Source organism: Tenrec ecaudatus, chromosome 3 (assembly GCF_050624435.1).
Source record: "Tenrec ecaudatus isolate mTenEca1 chromosome 3, mTenEca1.hap1, whole genome shotgun sequence".
NCBI classification, from domain to species: domain Eukaryota; kingdom Metazoa; phylum Chordata; class Mammalia; order Afrosoricida; family Tenrecidae; genus Tenrec; species Tenrec ecaudatus.
The window spans coordinates 16,016,230-16,033,916 of NC_134532.1; the positions used below are offsets into that span (position 1 = coordinate 16,016,230).

The 17,687-nt window shown below is 42.1% G+C and overlaps 1 pseudogene; it reads right to left on the minus strand.

Moving 5' to 3' along the window:
* Positions 1–1,353: 1,353 nt before the first annotated feature.
* LOC142443148 (geranylgeranyl pyrophosphate synthase pseudogene) lies at positions 1,354–17,141 on the minus strand (annotated as a pseudogene).
* Positions 17,142–17,687: the final 546 nt, after the last annotated feature.

Below are 17,687 nucleotides of genomic sequence, written 5' to 3' on the forward strand. Positions count from 1 at the left end.
ATATACACACATCAATTGTATAAAGCAATCTGTACATTCTTTGTCCTAATCATTTTCAAAGCATTTGCTTTCCACTTAAGCCCTTTGCATCAAGTCTTCTTTTTTCCCCTCCCTTCCCGCTTCCCCCTCCCTCATAAGCCCTTTTCTTCTCAAGGGCAACTCTCTCTCTCTCAAACTATGATGGTTTTGTTATTTTTAATGTTACTAAGGTCACGTAATTTAGCATTCCATTTTTAATATAGTGTTGGAGAAAACCACTCAACTCTACTGAGTGCATAGGAAAACAATAGCAGACAGTAGAGGTGGGCATATCTAAATGCTAATAAAATGTTATTTACAAAGACAGGCACTGGGCCATGAGCCATAGCCTGTTAATCAAAACCCTAAACTGAAAGTCTGTGTGATAGATGACCTTCTGGTTCTTTTTAAAAAAGACCGGTTTATTGTAATTTCATGCACATTAAAATACAATTCAACCATATCAAGAAAAATCATACACTATGTCATCATCACTATAGCTTCAAAAAATTTCTTCTTCCTTGTATTCATTGCTATTTATGTAATTAAAATTTTAATCTGGAAAAATATACACAATAAAAAAATCCCCCAATTCAACAACCATTATATGTATAAATCAGTGTATTTGATTATATGCTTCATGTTTTAAAATCATTATTGATATCCTTTTCCAAGTTATCTCACCACCATTAATATAAATTAAATGTCCCATAAGGAACACCCCTTTAAAAAAAAAGGAACAACCCTTTCTCCTTCACCCATTGTAACCACTGGTCAACTTTGTTTCTTTTTTAAAGTAGTTTTCTTGATATAGTATCTACATAGCATACACTTACTTAGTTAAATCACTTTTTAAAAGAATCGTATGTATATGAATACATACATATATATCAACATAATCAATCTATATGTTCTCTCCCATTTCCCACATTCATTGTTTGCTCCCCAAATCACTTCATCCTACCTACTACTCCATGCCCCATGCGCCTCATAAACCATTATATCAGTTACTGTCTCTATGCATCCAATCTTTCTGTGATTTACAAACTTGCAAACCCATTAGAATACTAGAAAACAAAAAAAAACCCAGCAAGAATAAAATTAAAATAATATAAAATTAAAATAAAGGGTAAGAAAGAAAAGACCACCCTCCATACTTAAAAATTCGGACAAGAAATTTCTGTTGTGGAAAAAGTGAGAAATATTTGACCCTGGAGCAAATTTTGGTTGGATCAAGAGGTAAGTCAACTGGCCAAGTATCATATCATGCTGTGGTCCGATCCACCATGATCAAGTTTAGCTTTTGTCTGAAAGTAAGGCTTTTCAAGCCCCGCCTTATCTAGATAGACCTGCAGCACAGTATTTCTTAACGTCTATATTTTAGGTTCTCTGGTGCAAGATATTCTGCACCTGGGCGCTCTCAGACTTGACAAAATAGCATGAATTGTAGAAAATGAGTTTTCTTTGTTAGGTCTTCAAAAAAGTTTTTGTTTTCACTGTATTTTTTGGAGTGTAGATTAATGTAAATCATCCCTAATTTGGAAAAAGAGCCCAAGTAGAGGCTTTACATCTGCAGAATGTAGAGAACAAGTGCAGGAGACCTACAGCGAAACCATTCTCTACAGGAGACCTACAGCGAAACCAAATAGCCCACCGGTCTTTTGTGGGACCATATTTTTGTTTATATCTTTCTTCAGTGGGACAAGTGCAATTGTCCCTCCAAGTGTAATTGTCTAGGCCTTGTCCCTGATGGAGGTCTAAAGGATCGTCGGTAAATTGTTGCACTGATCAAAGGTCAGGACTTTTTACACGTATATTTATAAAAGTTTATACAAGACTTATACAAGAATGATGTATATTGCCAAACCAATAAAATATACATCATTAGCAAAGTGGAAATTCTTTGATACTATGAGCCACTGTCAAAGCACGTGGAAGTTCTGAGCTGTCTTTGATCTCATCAATGAGCAAACTGGCTTTATGCCACTCTTCTGTCACTTCGATGGTAACTTGCAGTTTGTCTTCTGGAACAATGATTAACAGCTTGTTAAAGCTTGGTTCTTGCTTGCTTATCTGGTAACTGAAATCAGTACTTGTAGGGTTCTAGGAGACTTCTTTGGACCGTTTCTTTTTTTTTTTTTTAACAATTTATTGGGGCTGATACAATTCTTTTCACAGTTCATACATATACATACATCAATTGTATAAAGCACATCTGTACAGTCTTTGCCCTAATCATTTTTTTCTCTTTTCTTCTTTTACATTTTATTAGGGACTCAAACAACTCTTACCACAATCCATACATATACATACATCAATTGTATAAAGCACATCCATACATTCCCTGCCCCAATCATTCTCAAGGCATTTGCTCTCCACTTAAGCCCCTTGCATCAGGTCCTCTTTTTTCCCCCCCCCTCCCTCCCCGTTCACCCTTCCCTCATATGCCCTTGGTAATTTATACATCGTTATTTTGTCATATCTTGCCCTATCTGGAGTCTCCCTTCCCCCCTTCTCTGCTGTCCCTCTCCCAGGGAAGAGGTCACATGTGGATCCTTGTAATCAGTTCCCCCTTTCCAACCCACTCACCCTCCACTCTCCCAGCATCGTCCCTCACACCCTTGGTCCTGAAGGTATCATCCACCCTGGATTCCCTGTACCTCCAACCCTCATATGTACCAGTGTACAGCCTCTGTCCTATCCAGCCCTGCAAGGTAGAATTCGGATCATGGTAGTTGGGGGGAGGAAGCATCCAGGATCTGGGGGAAAGCTGTGTTCTTCATCGATACTACCTCACACCCTAATTAACCCATCTCCTCTCCTAAACCCCTCTATGAGGGGATCTCCATTGGCCGACACTTGGGCCTTGGGTCTCCACTCTGCACTTCCCCCTTCATTTAATATGATATATATATACATATATACATGTACATATACACATATATACACATACATACACACACTTATATCTTTTTTTTTTTTGCATGATGCCTTATACCTGGTCCCTTGGGCACCTCGTGATCGCACTGGCCGGTGTGCTTCTTCCATGTGGGCTTATTTGCTTCTGAGCTAGATGGCCGCTTGTTCACCTTCAAGCCTTTAAGACCCCAGACACTATCTCTTTTGATAGCCGGGCACCATCAGCTTTCTTCACCACATTTGCTTATGCACCCATTTGTCTTCAGCGATCCTATCATGGAGGTGTGCAGTCAATGATATGATTTTTTGTTCTTTGATGCCTGGTAACTGATCCCTTTGGGACCACTCGATCACACAGGCTGGTGTGTTCTTCCATGTGGACTTTGTTGCTTCTGAGCTAGATGGCCGCTTGTTTATCTTCAAGCCTTTAAGACCCCAGTCACTATCTCTTTTGATAGCCGGGCACCATCAGCTTTCTTCACCACATTTACTTGTTCACCCACTTTGGCTCCAGCCGTTGTGTTGGGAGAGTGAGCATCATAGAGTTCCAATTTAATAAAAGAAGGTATTCATGCATTGAGGGAGTGTTTGAGTAGAGGCTTTGGACCGTTTCTTGAGCCGTCGTCACTGTTTTTAAATTTCAGAGCATGGTTTAACGTGGGTATCACGATTTGCTCAGTATGAGTGTGGAACTAGCTGGGTCCAGGATTAAGTTCCCACGTGACAGTTCAGACCACAGTTCTCTCTGACGCCTACTTGACTCCCTGCCCTACTTCATAGAATTCTCCACCCTCAGGTGCCAGCCACACCGCCTTACTCGGTGCAAGAGAATACATCATCCCGGTCACCAATGTAATTCTTCTTAATAAAATTACTTTGTTTAAAACGTATTTCTGAATGCAACTGAGGTTTACTAATAATTCATTTATTTGGAAGGAGGGGATCAAAATACTCCTACTTTGGAAACATATTAACTTTCAAAATAATCACATTTTCCACACTTTGCAACACAGAAAGCTGAGTTCCTGGATGCTGTCATTAGGAAAATATGTTTGAAATTCTTTACATTTTCAGGGGAAATGACATCTTTAATGTGAGTCTTCCAGACATATTTCCAAGTCCCACAAAATGACCTTTCCCTGCTTGGGTCTTGTAGGAATGTGGGGGAGCAATAATGAAGGGGTTCACCTGAGTAATTTCAGAATAAGATTCCCTGGAGAAGATCCCACTGTCTATAAAATGAGCCCTATGAGAAGCAGGAGGAAGGATGGCATTACCCACAAGTCTCGGATGGATGGAATTATCCAGTTCTGTGATCCCTGCACAGCGGACCTCCCCAATCGAGATGACAGCTATCCCATCAGAGACAGGGCGTGGAACCGTGATGCACTTCCCAATCCACAGAGTAAATTAACATGACTGTTCTTGGGCAGGAGGCTTGCTGACTGGACTGTCTCTGGGGACTCCTTCAGAAAGTTGGGCTCGCTGACTGTAGAAACTGGCGCGGAGTGCCTTCTGGATGAGGTTTGCTGGAGTTGGGTGCTTCAAGGAGCTTAAGCGGAATGCCTTCAGTCTGATATTTGTAACTGAGTGGTATCAGCAGACTCGACGGAACTGTAACATGTCCTGATAAAGACCTCAGTGACATTTCTAACTGGAACTACTGTTCCTGGAGTTGCTGAAGGAGTTGCCAAGAGCAATCGGGTTATATCAAAAAGGAAGAACTTTGTGTGGCCACCCTTGTCTCAGTGGGTGCGTATCCAGAAACAGCCTTCACAGCTGGGGTCTTACGGACTTTTACAAGAAAGGGATTACTCACAGGAAGTTGTTGGGGATTGGCAGGCCAGTGGATCACAGAAGCTAAAAAAGGCAGGTAAGCGTATCTCAGTGGAGGGTGGAGGGAAGGTGTGTTAGCCATGGCAGGGGCTTTTTGCATTTCTTTGAGGCCTCTTGTCTCTGGAGCAGTGAGTTGTCCCTGCCTCATTACAACTTGTTTGTGAATTCTGTGTAGCCATTACAATGGAACTTAGAACCTAGAGATGTGCAGTAGGTAACCCTAAGTAAGATATTGTCCTATCCATAGGAAGTTAGTCTCTTCTGTATACAGGGAAAGAACATTGTCCTTAGGTCTCTGGGACACACAGAGCTATCTCTCACACTGGGGAAACTTCTCAAAGCCAGGAGTGCAGGAGAATCTGAGTGGAGAGTGGGCATTTCTCCCGCGCGTGGCTTCCTTCCTCATGTGTGACATTCAGAATGTCATTGGCTGTGCGCTACAATCTGTAGTGGTTCCAAACTGAGTGTTTGCATCTTCTACACAACCCCCAGCATCGCCTGAGGAGAAGCAATGGAAGTGCTGGGAGGTGATCATTTCCCCTGGATTTCCGCCTCTCCTTACATGTGGTCCACTTCAATTTCAGGGAAACACAGGAACAACTGTATTCAAAGGCAGCTGATGTACCGAGTTCTCTCTACAGACTATTCTTGTATCACTTCTGAACCCCCACATGCAAATCACTCAGCCATGGAGGGAGGAGGGTTTTCAGCTTGGGCAGGTCAGTGCCGCTTTCAGTGAGGACTGGAGTCTGTGAGCAAGGCAGGATCCTCCGAGAGGAGAACACGGTGTGGTTGCGTCTCCTTCTCTGCCCGGTGGCTGCAGTCCCAGGTGAGATTGTCCCTGATTTCAGAGATCAGAACAAGGCACGGTAGGTCTGTCTGGAACTCACTGTGGTTTTCTTTGTTTCCAGGTGTTCTGTCCCAGGTGCAGCTGCAGGAGTCAGGGGCCGGACTGGTGAAGCCCTCACAGACCCTGTCACTCACCTGCACAGTCTGTGATTCTCCATCACCACCAGTGGTTACTGCTGGGAGTGGACCTGCCAGCGCACAAGGAAGGGGCTGCACTGGACTGGGGAGATTTGTGCTAGTGGTAACACTTACTACAGCTCTTCCTTCAAGAGTCGCAGCTCCATCTCTAGGGACACAGCCAGGAACCAATTCTCCCTGCAAGTGAATTCACTAACTGCTGAGGACACAGCTGTGCATTATTGTGCAAGAAACATGGGGAGGGGAAGTCAGTGTGAGCCCAGACACAAGCCTACGCTGCAGGCTGACTAAGGCTCAGGCTGAAGGTTGTGCCCAGAACCCAAGTGTCAGAGCTCATACCCAGGTGTGTGGAGCCGGTGTTAGGAGAAAAATCACACCAGCTCTGTGCTCTGCTTGCTGTTCTTATGTTTTCCCACTGCTCTGCTCTTCTTTTTCCCTCTATGAACAAACAGTGATCCATAGCCCTCTGCCCCCATCCTGCCTTCATAACTTCTATTTCAAACAAGCTAAGAAACAAAAACAAAACTTTCTAATCTGTTTTCTTCACATATGGAGTCTTAAAGGCTTGCTTCCAAACAAGCGTCCCTCTAAGTGAGATGTCAACTAAGCCTACATGGAAGAAGCACACCATCATCAGTCACTGCAGGATGGTAAACCATTTAATCTGAAGTTGCAGGAGGATCTGGTATCAAAGGCTAAATTGTGATGGTTGAGAATGGTAGCCCAAGATTCATTTGTGGAACTTCATAGGAAATAAGTCTTCAGAGAAGTCCCTCTATCTACAATTGAGGGATGGAGAAATGTGGTTCCCAAACAGAGAGCTTTGGAGAGATGAGTATAAAGGATCAAAAACGTCAATCTTACTTGAACAGTTACAACATTGTCAGTAGATTCGCCTGCTCTACTGATGAGGCTGATCCTTATCTGGTGTCCTACATTTTCTGTATTTTTGGTTCGTGGTATTTGCTTTGGTTTGTGCTTGTCCATATTTGAATATATATCAGAGGTGTTGTCATTGGAGGTCACCTTCTTGAATTTGTTGTATATTTTCCATTTTTTGTTATTTGCATCCTATGATTGATGAACGTATAGAGACAACAAGTAGAATGAGGGTTTTGGGAGGAGGAGGGGGGTACAATAGTGGAGGAGGGTAAAGTGGAGACAATGTCAAGGAGGCCGTGCAGAAAAAGAATGTTTGGAAACCGTCATAGCAATTGTACAACTCTGCTGAATGTTTTAACTATCGAATTATATCATACCTATCATATTATTATTATATATAATAAAATAAAACCTGGCTTCTTCAATAGTGTACTTCTTAGTTGGGGCAGCATTGAGCATTCTCATAATGGAGAACTCTGACAAATCCTTCCTCAGCCAGGTGATCAAGGTCAAATTAACACTGTTAAGTTTGTGACAGTGTATATCCTGTCACAATAACATAGACAGTTTCCAATCAGGCTATTCTCAAAAACAAAAACAAAATAAAAACTTGGCAAACACTGTCAGAGTTGTCAAGATAATTTTAAAAATAGAAAGGAATTTCTCAGAATTTGTCACATTAGAGAGCAAGCTAAAGGGTCATGATGACTAAATGGAATACGATGTCTTGTATGGGATCCCATGGCAGGGATAGTACCTTACATAAGATTTAAGGAAATCCAAACAAATCATAGATTTTAATTCATAACAATGTATCAATATTGGTTTTTGATGATGAATATGTGCCATTATAATGCAAGGGAAAATCAGGAACAGCTGGGAGGTAGTGGTTTGGGGGAGATTATATAGGTATCTCTATTATCTTTACTGGTAAAATTAAAAATAACTTAATGAGCTTACATCTCTGCCATTGTATTAAACATTATGCAGAAACTGGTCCGAAGTCCATTCCCTCCCACTGACCTGCTGCCCTGGAGTCATTTCTGTCTCACATCAGTGGATGGGAGAGCAGTGCTTCCCCGCCTCTCTGAAAGGGCATTTTCAAAAGAAGCACCGTGATGCACCGTTCACTTTAGGAGTAGCTGACGGATTTGAACCACAAACACTTATAGATAATACCAAGCCCATGTTTGACCTGTTGCACCACCAGCAATCCTTGATGTGAATTTGAGCTCATCCCTTCATCTTCCCAATAAACAGTTTGGTTCCTTGAAGGCAAATTTATAAAGTTCCCTTCAAATAACTGGAGTCACTCTGGGCAGTGTCATTCCAAGGGCACTTTCCCATGGACTCAGCGACATTATCAGCTTCCAGAACCTTTTTTGCAAGGCTTCCAAGTCCAACATTTCAAGTATCCAGTGAAGCAGAGTTAATGATCCTGATTACATGATTGTCCAGTTGATAGGAATTTATGAAGAACTGGTATGAACTAAGATGATCTCCATTCAATATGTTTGTACATAAAATCTCCAGGGAAAATGTACATTTTTCAAAAGTGAATAATTGTAGTTTCAAAATGTGCTTTATTGTATTGGGTTAGACATTTCACCATTAAGTTTGAATGAACCAGGAAAATAAAGTTCTGGAATCTGTTCTTCTAGATCCTTTTGAATAAATTTCTCTCTCCATCATCAGCCCAGTAACTTACCAGGTGCTGGCAGATGTCGCTGTTGCCTCCACCTGCAACCCAGAGGTTTCTCACAGGCTGCAGCATCCAGCTCCTACAGCTGGGCTTGTGCCTTCTTCTAGAGAGAACTGTCCTCATCAAAGCTGCTCCTTAGGTTGAGATGTGTGCCCTCTGTACCATGGGCTGACTCAGTGTCCACAAGTTCATCTTCTGGCTCAAGACAGGATAAGTTTGCAGGATAAGTTTGCAGGAAGAGCCCTTGGTGTCTGTCCTGGTTGTTCATTGCCACATGTCCCCCATACGCCAAAAGACAGCTTCTTGAAGAACACGAAAATTGGGCAGCCCAAGGGCATTAGGCCCTTTTACAGAGAGAGTTCTCATATGATAGGCACTCTTCCTGGGCACATAAATCGATCAGAACCTTCACCCACGAACCCATGGCAATATTGCTGTTGTTGTTAGAAGTTGTCCATCAGTTCGGACTCCTCTCCACCCTGTGTAGAGGAGAATGAAACACTGCCCGAGCCTGTACCATCCTCAGAATTGTTCTTGTTGTTGGAGCCACTGTGTCCATCATCTTCTCAAGAGTCTTCCTCCTTTTGCTGCCTCTCTACTTTACGAGGCATGAGGGCCTTCTGCAGAGACAAGTCTGTCAGATAATATGTCCAAAGTCTCACCATGCTTTCCTCTGAAAAGAATTCTGGCTGGACTTCTTTGAAGATGAGTTTATGAATATTTTTGTTAGGACATGGTACTTTAAATATTTTTAACCAACATCAAAATTCAAATGTGTCAATTCCATTCTGGTCTTCCATTTTCCATGTGCAACTTTAGCATGCATAGGAGGGCCATTAAAAATGCTTGGCGTTTGTTTTTGTTGTTTTATTGTCTGGTTGCATACTGTTGCTTTGTTTTCCTCTGTCTTGTTTTCATGCATGTTAGTGTCTCCACAGGCCTGTCTGAATAGGACAGGCTGGATGAACTATCTGGAGGAAAAACAAAGGGACAGACAGTTCCTGGGGGACAGACAGTCCCGGGTGGGGGAGGGGGAGGAGGGTAAGGAAGTGGTGTTAATAAACACAGGGACAAGGGAACAACATGGGGCCCAAAATGATAGTGAGGGGGGAGTGGCAGGCCTGATGGGGAACGACCAAGGGTAAGGTTGCGTAGAGAAGAGGTATACCTGTAGCCCAGGTGGGGACGGAGCATGGTAGTGGGGCAGGAGGAAAGTCAAGGGAGATGGAGGAAGGGGCTGGGAGTCAAGGGGCATTTATGGAGGTCTAGACAAAGACATGTACATACAAACATATATATGAGGATGGGGAAATAGATCTAAGTGTCTACATTTATAGGTTTAATATTAAGGTGGCGGAAGGACCTTGGGCCTCTACGCAAGCACTCCCTCAATGCATGAATATTTTCGTTTATTAAATTGGCACTCTATGATGCTCACTCTCCCGACACAACTGCTGAAGCCAAAGTGGGTGAACAAGTAAATGTGGTGAAAGCTGATGGTGCCCGGCTATCAAAAGAGATAGTGACTGGGGTCTTAAAGTCTTGAAGATAAACAAGCGGCCATCTAGCTCAGAAGCAACAAAGCCCACATGGAAGAACATACCAGCCTGTGTGATCGAGTGGTCCCAAAGGGATCAGTTATCAGGCATCAAAGAACAAAAAATCATATCACTGGCTGCACACCTCCATGATAGGATCGCTGAAGACAAATGGGTGCATAAGCAAATGTGGCGAAGGAAGCTGATGGTGCCCGGCTATCAAAAGAGATAGTGTCTGGGGTCTTAAAGGCTTGAAGGTGAACAAATAGCCATCTAGCTCAGAAGCAAAAAAGCCCACATGGAAGAAGCACACCAGCCAGTGCGATCACGAGGTGCCCAAGAGGCCAGGTATAAGGCATCATGCAAAAAAAAAAAGAATATATGTATGTATATATATGTATATATGTGTATATATGTATATATATACACACACACACCATATTGAATGAAGGGGGAAGTGCAGAGTGGAGACCCAAGGCCCAAGGGTCGGCCACTGGAGATCCCCTCATAGAGGGGTTTAGGAGAGGAGATGGGTCAGTAAGGGTGCGAGGTAGTACCGATGAAGAATACAGCTTTCCCCCAGATCCTGGATGCTTCCTCCCCCCAACTACCATCATCCGAATTCTACCTTGCAGGGCTGGATAGGGCAGAGGTTGTACACTGGTACATATGAGGGCTAGAGGCACAGGGAATCCAGGGTGGATGATACCTTCAGGACCAAGGGTGTGAGGGGCGATGCTGGGAGAGTGGAGGGTGAGTGTGTTGGAAAGGGGGACATGATTACAAGGATCCACATGTGACCTCCTCCCTGGGAGAGGGACGGCAGAGAAGGGGGGGAAGGGAGACTCCGGATAGAGCAAGATAATGACAAAATAACGAGGTATAAATTACCAAGGGCACATGAGGGAGGGGGGAGCGGGGAGGGAGGGAAAAAAAAGAGGATCTGATGCAAAGAGCTTAAGTGGAGAGCAAATGCTTTGAGAATGATTGGGGCAGGGAATGTATGGATGTGCTTTATACAATTGATGTATGTATATGTATGGATTGTGATAAGAGTTGCATGAGTCCCTAATAAAATGTAAAAAAAGAAAAGGAAAAGAAAAGAAAATGATTAGGGCAAAGAATGTACAGATGTGCTTTATACAATTGATGTATGTATATGTATGGACTGTGATAAGAGTTGAATGAGCCCCTAATAAAACGTTTTAAAAAAAAACTCAAAAAAAACCAGATACCAGATCCTAATTCATAACATGATTTTCAAAAACCTCAATGATTTGAATAAAGACTATATTCAGAGACTATAAACAAAATGCTTGGCTTGGGTGAAGTGCATCTTTTTGGTCACAGGACCACTTGGTCCCCAGGAGTCATGAACCAGACTGCAGTTTCCCCAAAGCAGCGTTGTGATAGCATACCTCTCCAAGACTGACTTCCCTCCCCTATCACAGTTTCTAGCACTCCACTCCTGTCCCCACCTCCCATTCATAATCCTGCTCCCTCTCTGCTCTACTCCAAGAATGGATTCCTCCTCACCCCTGGATATTCACGTTCCCTTCTATCTACATTTATTCCTCCTCACAGTCTTACCACATTGACTTTCAACATGAGAGGCACTGGAAGATTCCATCACAGGAACATTTTCCCTGATGGCAGGTCCTAAGGTGAATGACACAGAAAACAACAAACTGCTCATTGCTGTACCTTCCTGAATCCAGTTCTGATTCACAGCAACCTGACAAGCCCTGGCCCCTGCCTCCTGCCACACCATTATGTGCTTTTTTCCCCCTCTTGGGTCATCCTTTTCATATCTCATCCTTAAGAATTTTTCCAGTCACTTTTTGACAATATGGCATCTCCCCTATACTCTGCACTGAGCATGCTGAGTCACATTTTACCATGAAAATCTCAGCATGCAGTTCTGTGCTTCCTTTGGGAGATACACCCTGCAGTTGCTTGTCCCAACTCAGCCTTCTCTGACATGAAGGGGAGGTGACCAGAGAATGTTCCTACTCCATTTCAATGTTGCTTTGCAAAGGATCAGAAGCAAAGCCTGAGCTTCTGTCAATTAAAAAAGACAAATAAGCATATTTTGAAATGCTTCGTTATATTTTTGGTACCTTTTCTGTCATTTCTCCTAGACCATGCATTTTAAAGTGCTGGTTTTTCCTCTTATAGCTTATGAAGAAATTTCTCCCCAATTTGTCCTTAATTATCTGTCCCCAAGACAAAGGAACTTGCATATGGACGGTGCAGTATCAGACAGTGTTCTGTTGCTGTTCACAGGGTCACTGTGGGTCAGAACTGACTCAGTAGCACCTATCCACAACAACCACCACAACATGACCGTGAACTCCAATCTTGCCTTCATCCAGGACACAATGCTTTAGTGGGAAGAAGATATTTTAATTGCCCAATAATTTGGTCGACTTTCTGTTGGGATACCTATTTTATAGATTAATCATGTAGAAATCCAAATAGGTTTCAGGGTGATGATCAGGGTTCATATGAAAAAGTTGTAAGAAGATATAAAACTGCATTTGTGAGAAAAAGAAGTTGGGTCAAGTATTTATTATTTTTAAAATCCTTCATGACTTTGTATCTATTTATTTTTCAAGGATAGCAAGGGATAGCAAGGGAACATAATTTGGAAACTTTTGTTCATCCACCCTAAAACCCTGATCATTCACCTTCCCAAATATTTTTGTTCCAAAATTTAAAAGGCTATTAAGAAGAAACACATACTGAGAGTTCCTCAAAGATATAACAAATACACTTATTACATTTCTGTTTATATTATTATTCCTATCAATCATATATAAATTTACACACATTTTGTGTGTAAATAGAAAAATAAAATGGATTAATGTGTGATGACAATTTACTATAGAATGTCACATAATACATTATATTAATGACATTATTATTGTGCCCTTCACACCTAAAACACTCAGATCTGTTCTAGGAACAGAATCCTCAGATCTCAGAAGTCATGCAACTCCATTTATTGCAATATAGTAAATGGGCATGCAAATCCCCCACTGCTCTGCCGATGAAAGCCAACGCGATCCCAACCCTGCAGCTCTGGAAGTGCTCCTGGATTCTCAGGAGTCCCCACTCAGTGATCATGACTGAGCACAACACATACAACATGGAGTCTGTGCTGAAAGGGGTTTTTCCTTGTTGCTATTTTAAGAGATGATTTTTTGTCAAGAACCAGTTTGTGTGCTTGGGTGTGAGTGAGAGACACGGTGAATATGTGTGATGGTTTTCCTGCCCAGGATATCTGTGCTTGCAAACGTTGAGAGTGAGGTGCAGCTAGTGGAGTATGGAGGCACCTTGGGACAGTCTAAGGGGCCTCTGAGACTCTCCTGCACTGCCTCTAGTTTGCCCTAAAGTAGCTAAGTCATGATGTAGGTCCACCAGACTCTGAAGAGGACCTGCAGTCGGTCTCAATCATCAGTATCTGCGGGTAGTGGTGGTATATAACACAAAGACTTTGTGAAGGGCCAATTCACTATCTCCAACGACAATTCCTAGAACATGTTTCACCTGCGCACGAACAGACTGAATTTCCAGGACATGCCTTTGTGTTACTGTGCTACCATCACAGTGAGGAGAATTCAGATTCAACCAGGATACAAGCTCCCCTGCAGGGAGAAAACAGGTCCCCAGGTGGCGCTCAAGACCCACAGAGCACAGGTCTCAGGTCCAGGAGCAGGTGCAGATAGAGGTTCAGGGCTGCTTTCCTGTTGTGGTATTGGTGTTCTTCTCCATCTCTTCGTTTCCCTCAGAGAATCTCTCTATTTTAATACCATGCAGTGCCTATCCCTGAAATGTTCTACATTACAATAATTGTATTATAACAAGTAAACGTTCTGTACAAAAGTCATTCTGTTTGGTGTGGATGAAAATTACTCAGCCACGTGGGTCTCAGAATCAGGGTCCAGAAGATAATCAAGGAAACTCAGAGCTCCAAATGTAATGTGATTTAGAGAAGTGGAGCGATTGGGTGCTGTCAAAGGTTAGACTTTGAATTGGATCAGAAAGACTGGTTATTCAAACTCTCCAAATAGTGCCTGAAGAGAAAGATGGTGATGTGCTGTTAAAAGGACAGAGAGCAGAGGCTTCCATATAATTCCCCACTTGTGACATTGAGTTCCAGGTTAGAGTTATGCAGCCGGCTAGGTAGGGAACGAACCACATTAAAGCAGAATGTGCCTCCTTTCGTCAGTGGGAAGTGTGCAGGTCAGACTCAGCACTGGTCTGAAGTCTCTTTCTGTCTTTATCTATTTTCTGTGTCTCTTGTTCATCAAGATGATATGATTCAGGAATGTTTATGCTTCCCAATGCAAGTCTGTTCACATTCACATTCTCAATATGCCATGTTCATGGAAAAGGATACTCAACACCAAGGATATATCAAAACTACACAATACTGTCTCTAAATACCATGTAATTGTGATCCAAATGACAAATTAATCCATTAAGGAAATGGGAAATAGTTGCTCATTTTATATGGAGAATCCTAGGATAATCAAGGGACCCCAAAAGATTGAGATCAAGGTAGGGGCCCTCACACAAACTAACCTGAAAACTATTCCACAGCCACAGCAGTCAAAACAGCCTGGTACTCGTACAGTGAAAGGTATGTTGACCAATGGAACAGAATAGAAAAATAACAAATAATCCAGCCACACAATAGACAACTGATCTTCACCAAAGGCCAAAGGGACTTTATAAGGGAGAGTGACATTCTGTTCAACAATGATGCCGGCACAATTGGATCGTCACCCTCAGAAGCATGAAAGACAACTGAAACCTCAGCTCATGTAAAAATAGAAACACAAGATGATCAAAGACAGAATGTCAATCCCTGCGCTATAGAGACCATCTATAAGGAAGTAGGGACACACCTAAGTGGCTCCATTGCAGGACGTTCATACACTGTAAAACAGAGCAAAGGAAGCACACACAAAGAAGACAACATGGATGAGGGTGACCTTCTAAAATCAGACATTTATGTGCATCAAGAGAGTAAAAAGGGAACTCAAGCAATGAATAAAAAGCAAAAAGCTCCTGTAATTTTAAGCTGCAGAGTTGTATGTCTATATACTGTACAATAGACAACCAGGGAAAATATTATTGCATTTTCCTTGGACATATTTTCTATCATTTCCACCTTTCAGAATTTTGAGAGATACAGTGTACCTTGACTAAGTGATTGACCAAAACTAAACCAGGAGATGGGGGACCGCAAAGCAAACCCAGAAATCTGAGTCTAGAAGAGCTCAATGTGTTGCTTCTTCGGAGTGCAGGGAGCACTCAGGAGCTCATTGAGAACATGTGTACCAAACCTGTTAGGAAAGTGATGTGCACATGGATAATGTCATGAGGGTGTCACTTAAGGAGACCCCTACTAACCACTGCTATGAAATTATCTGAGACAATTATGGCAGTCAAATTCAGAGATGGAAGTGGCTTGAACTCCTTGAACTCTTGTGCAGCTATATCACGATCTCAAGCTTAAATCGGTTAGAAAACCACCAAGAGCAGATGGTGAGATGGGGGCTTGGTAAAATGAACAGGATCAAGTGATGCTCTGCCAGTGTGCATATGAAAAGGGAACTGACACAATGATCTCCAAACGAAAAATGCTAGAGTGTCCTGTGCTTGGACCCCTGGATTTTGGTGAAAATCATGTGTATTCGTTTCAAAGCATTTGCTTATTCCCTTCAGCAAATTCTGGCCCAAAGAAGTCCAGGTGACCAATACTGAATGCTTGGATTTCCCCCCATTGAAAAACATATATTAATTTGGAGATATAAAGAGATTCTAATTCAGTAAATGGGTGGTCTCAAAACTTAGTCTGGGGACAATATTTTATACTTTGTTATTGAGGCAGACTAGCAAAAGAAATTCCATTTTTGTAAGCTGCTAAGTAACTTGCCCATTCCTCCCTCCTATCTCAGAAAGTTGACTGCTAATTGGTCTTCTTGTTCTCCCTCCCCTTATGGGAAATTCTCTGCTGGTGATTAATTTTAGCATGTGCTTCCATAGGTTCTGGACACTACAATTAGTTTTGACTATTCTTCAATATATCATTTGTTCTGATTCAATATTGCTCCCTGTGATGTGATAATCTGAACGGTGTAGTTAATCATGTTATGGTAACCAGGATGTTATAGTCAATTTTGTATTGTTTCATTCTGATAAGGAATGTACCGTGTAATGCATACTTGGTCTTCTTGAAGTTACCAGAATATTATAATCAATGCTGTAACTTGTAAGGCTCCTTAACCCTAAAGAATAGTAACATTGATTTTGCTTTCTGCTTCTATTCATGCTAGCTTAAGTCTTAGACAAATGACAATGGAGTTTTTTGCATTGAAAAGATTGACTGAAACGTGGATTTAGGACTTCAACCAAGGACTCACTTTTAGATTCTAGCAGTCCAGTTATAAGTAAATAACGACTCATAAATTATGAAGACATTATAGTGGCTGCCATTTATTTGAACCTGCAACATTATGTAGAAAGAATCTGAAGGGGTTTCTGTTCTAAAACTGCATGGTTAGAGATAGTGCCACACCTTCTAGAGTCAGTAATATGAACAGTTTTCAAAAATTAGACAATCTTTGAGTTTAGGGAATAAATGTAAGGTGAGATCCATGAGCATTTGTGATGGGGCTGTGTCCAAAACACAAATGGAGAGGTTGTCCTTGGTTGGAGATGCTCACACTTCAATTGAACCAGAGCCCCCTGGGTAAGGGACATTTACAAGCGTGTCTGAGCTCATTCTCTAAATTTTGAGGATCAGTTGTATGGATGAACCTAACTTTAGTGGAAAGTGCCTACTGGGTCTCAGGAAAATGTCCTTTTGTTGAAGATCTAAAATACTGCACTTGGCTTTTCGTTTTACTCTGATTATTTTCTGAAAGGATTATATTCCATCTACTGCTCTACTGAATCTTTATACTTGAAATCAAGACTCGACTTATTGTGCATCATTTTGGATATTCCAGCAAACAAAGGTGTGTGTGTGTGGGGGGGTGTCTATTCAGAATCTTACATTTTTAGACACTACACAGTTAAAATATTAACTTGTCTGAAGACCAACTTTTCTTGGTGGCACATTCTTCCCTGAGACGCTATGGCACTTGAATCTCTTTACTTACATTGAGGTTGACCTCATTCATCAGGCTTTGGGATGTAGTGTGGATATTGCTTGTAGGAGTGGTGGGGTTGGTAAAGACCATGGCCCAAGGTCAGAAAAATCCTGGCTAAATAAGATTAGTAGCAGGACTACTCCTACTGGAAACATTCTTTCAGAGTCTTCAGATTATGTGTGCATAAATAAAATGCAGAGCTAGGAGTGGAGACTGTTCTTCAGGCCCAGCAACTGGTTTACCCTTTTCTGAACTGCAGAATTTTGACTGAACAGAACCCTCCACCACAATTCATTACCTCAGACTTGCATGAATTTCTGTTGGACGCTGCAGTGATTCTCAGAACCCAGAAATCTGAGGGGATCTCCTCCAGGGTGGAGTGGGTGGGAATTGGAGCTGAAAGGCTTCATTGAAGAGTTGGACCTTTGGGTCATTATCAATCCTTGGAACAAATTTGGTATTCGTGTTTCTAAAAGATGTTACTCTCACACATGGAAAACTACTAAGGACTATGAGGAGGTTAATTAAGAGGTGTCAGGATGTACAGGAAAAAATGGGTCTTGGAGAGTGTGAAGACCGAAGATGCTTTAAACAAACATCATATAGAAACCCAAGGAAGGGCAGGGGCAAAGAGGG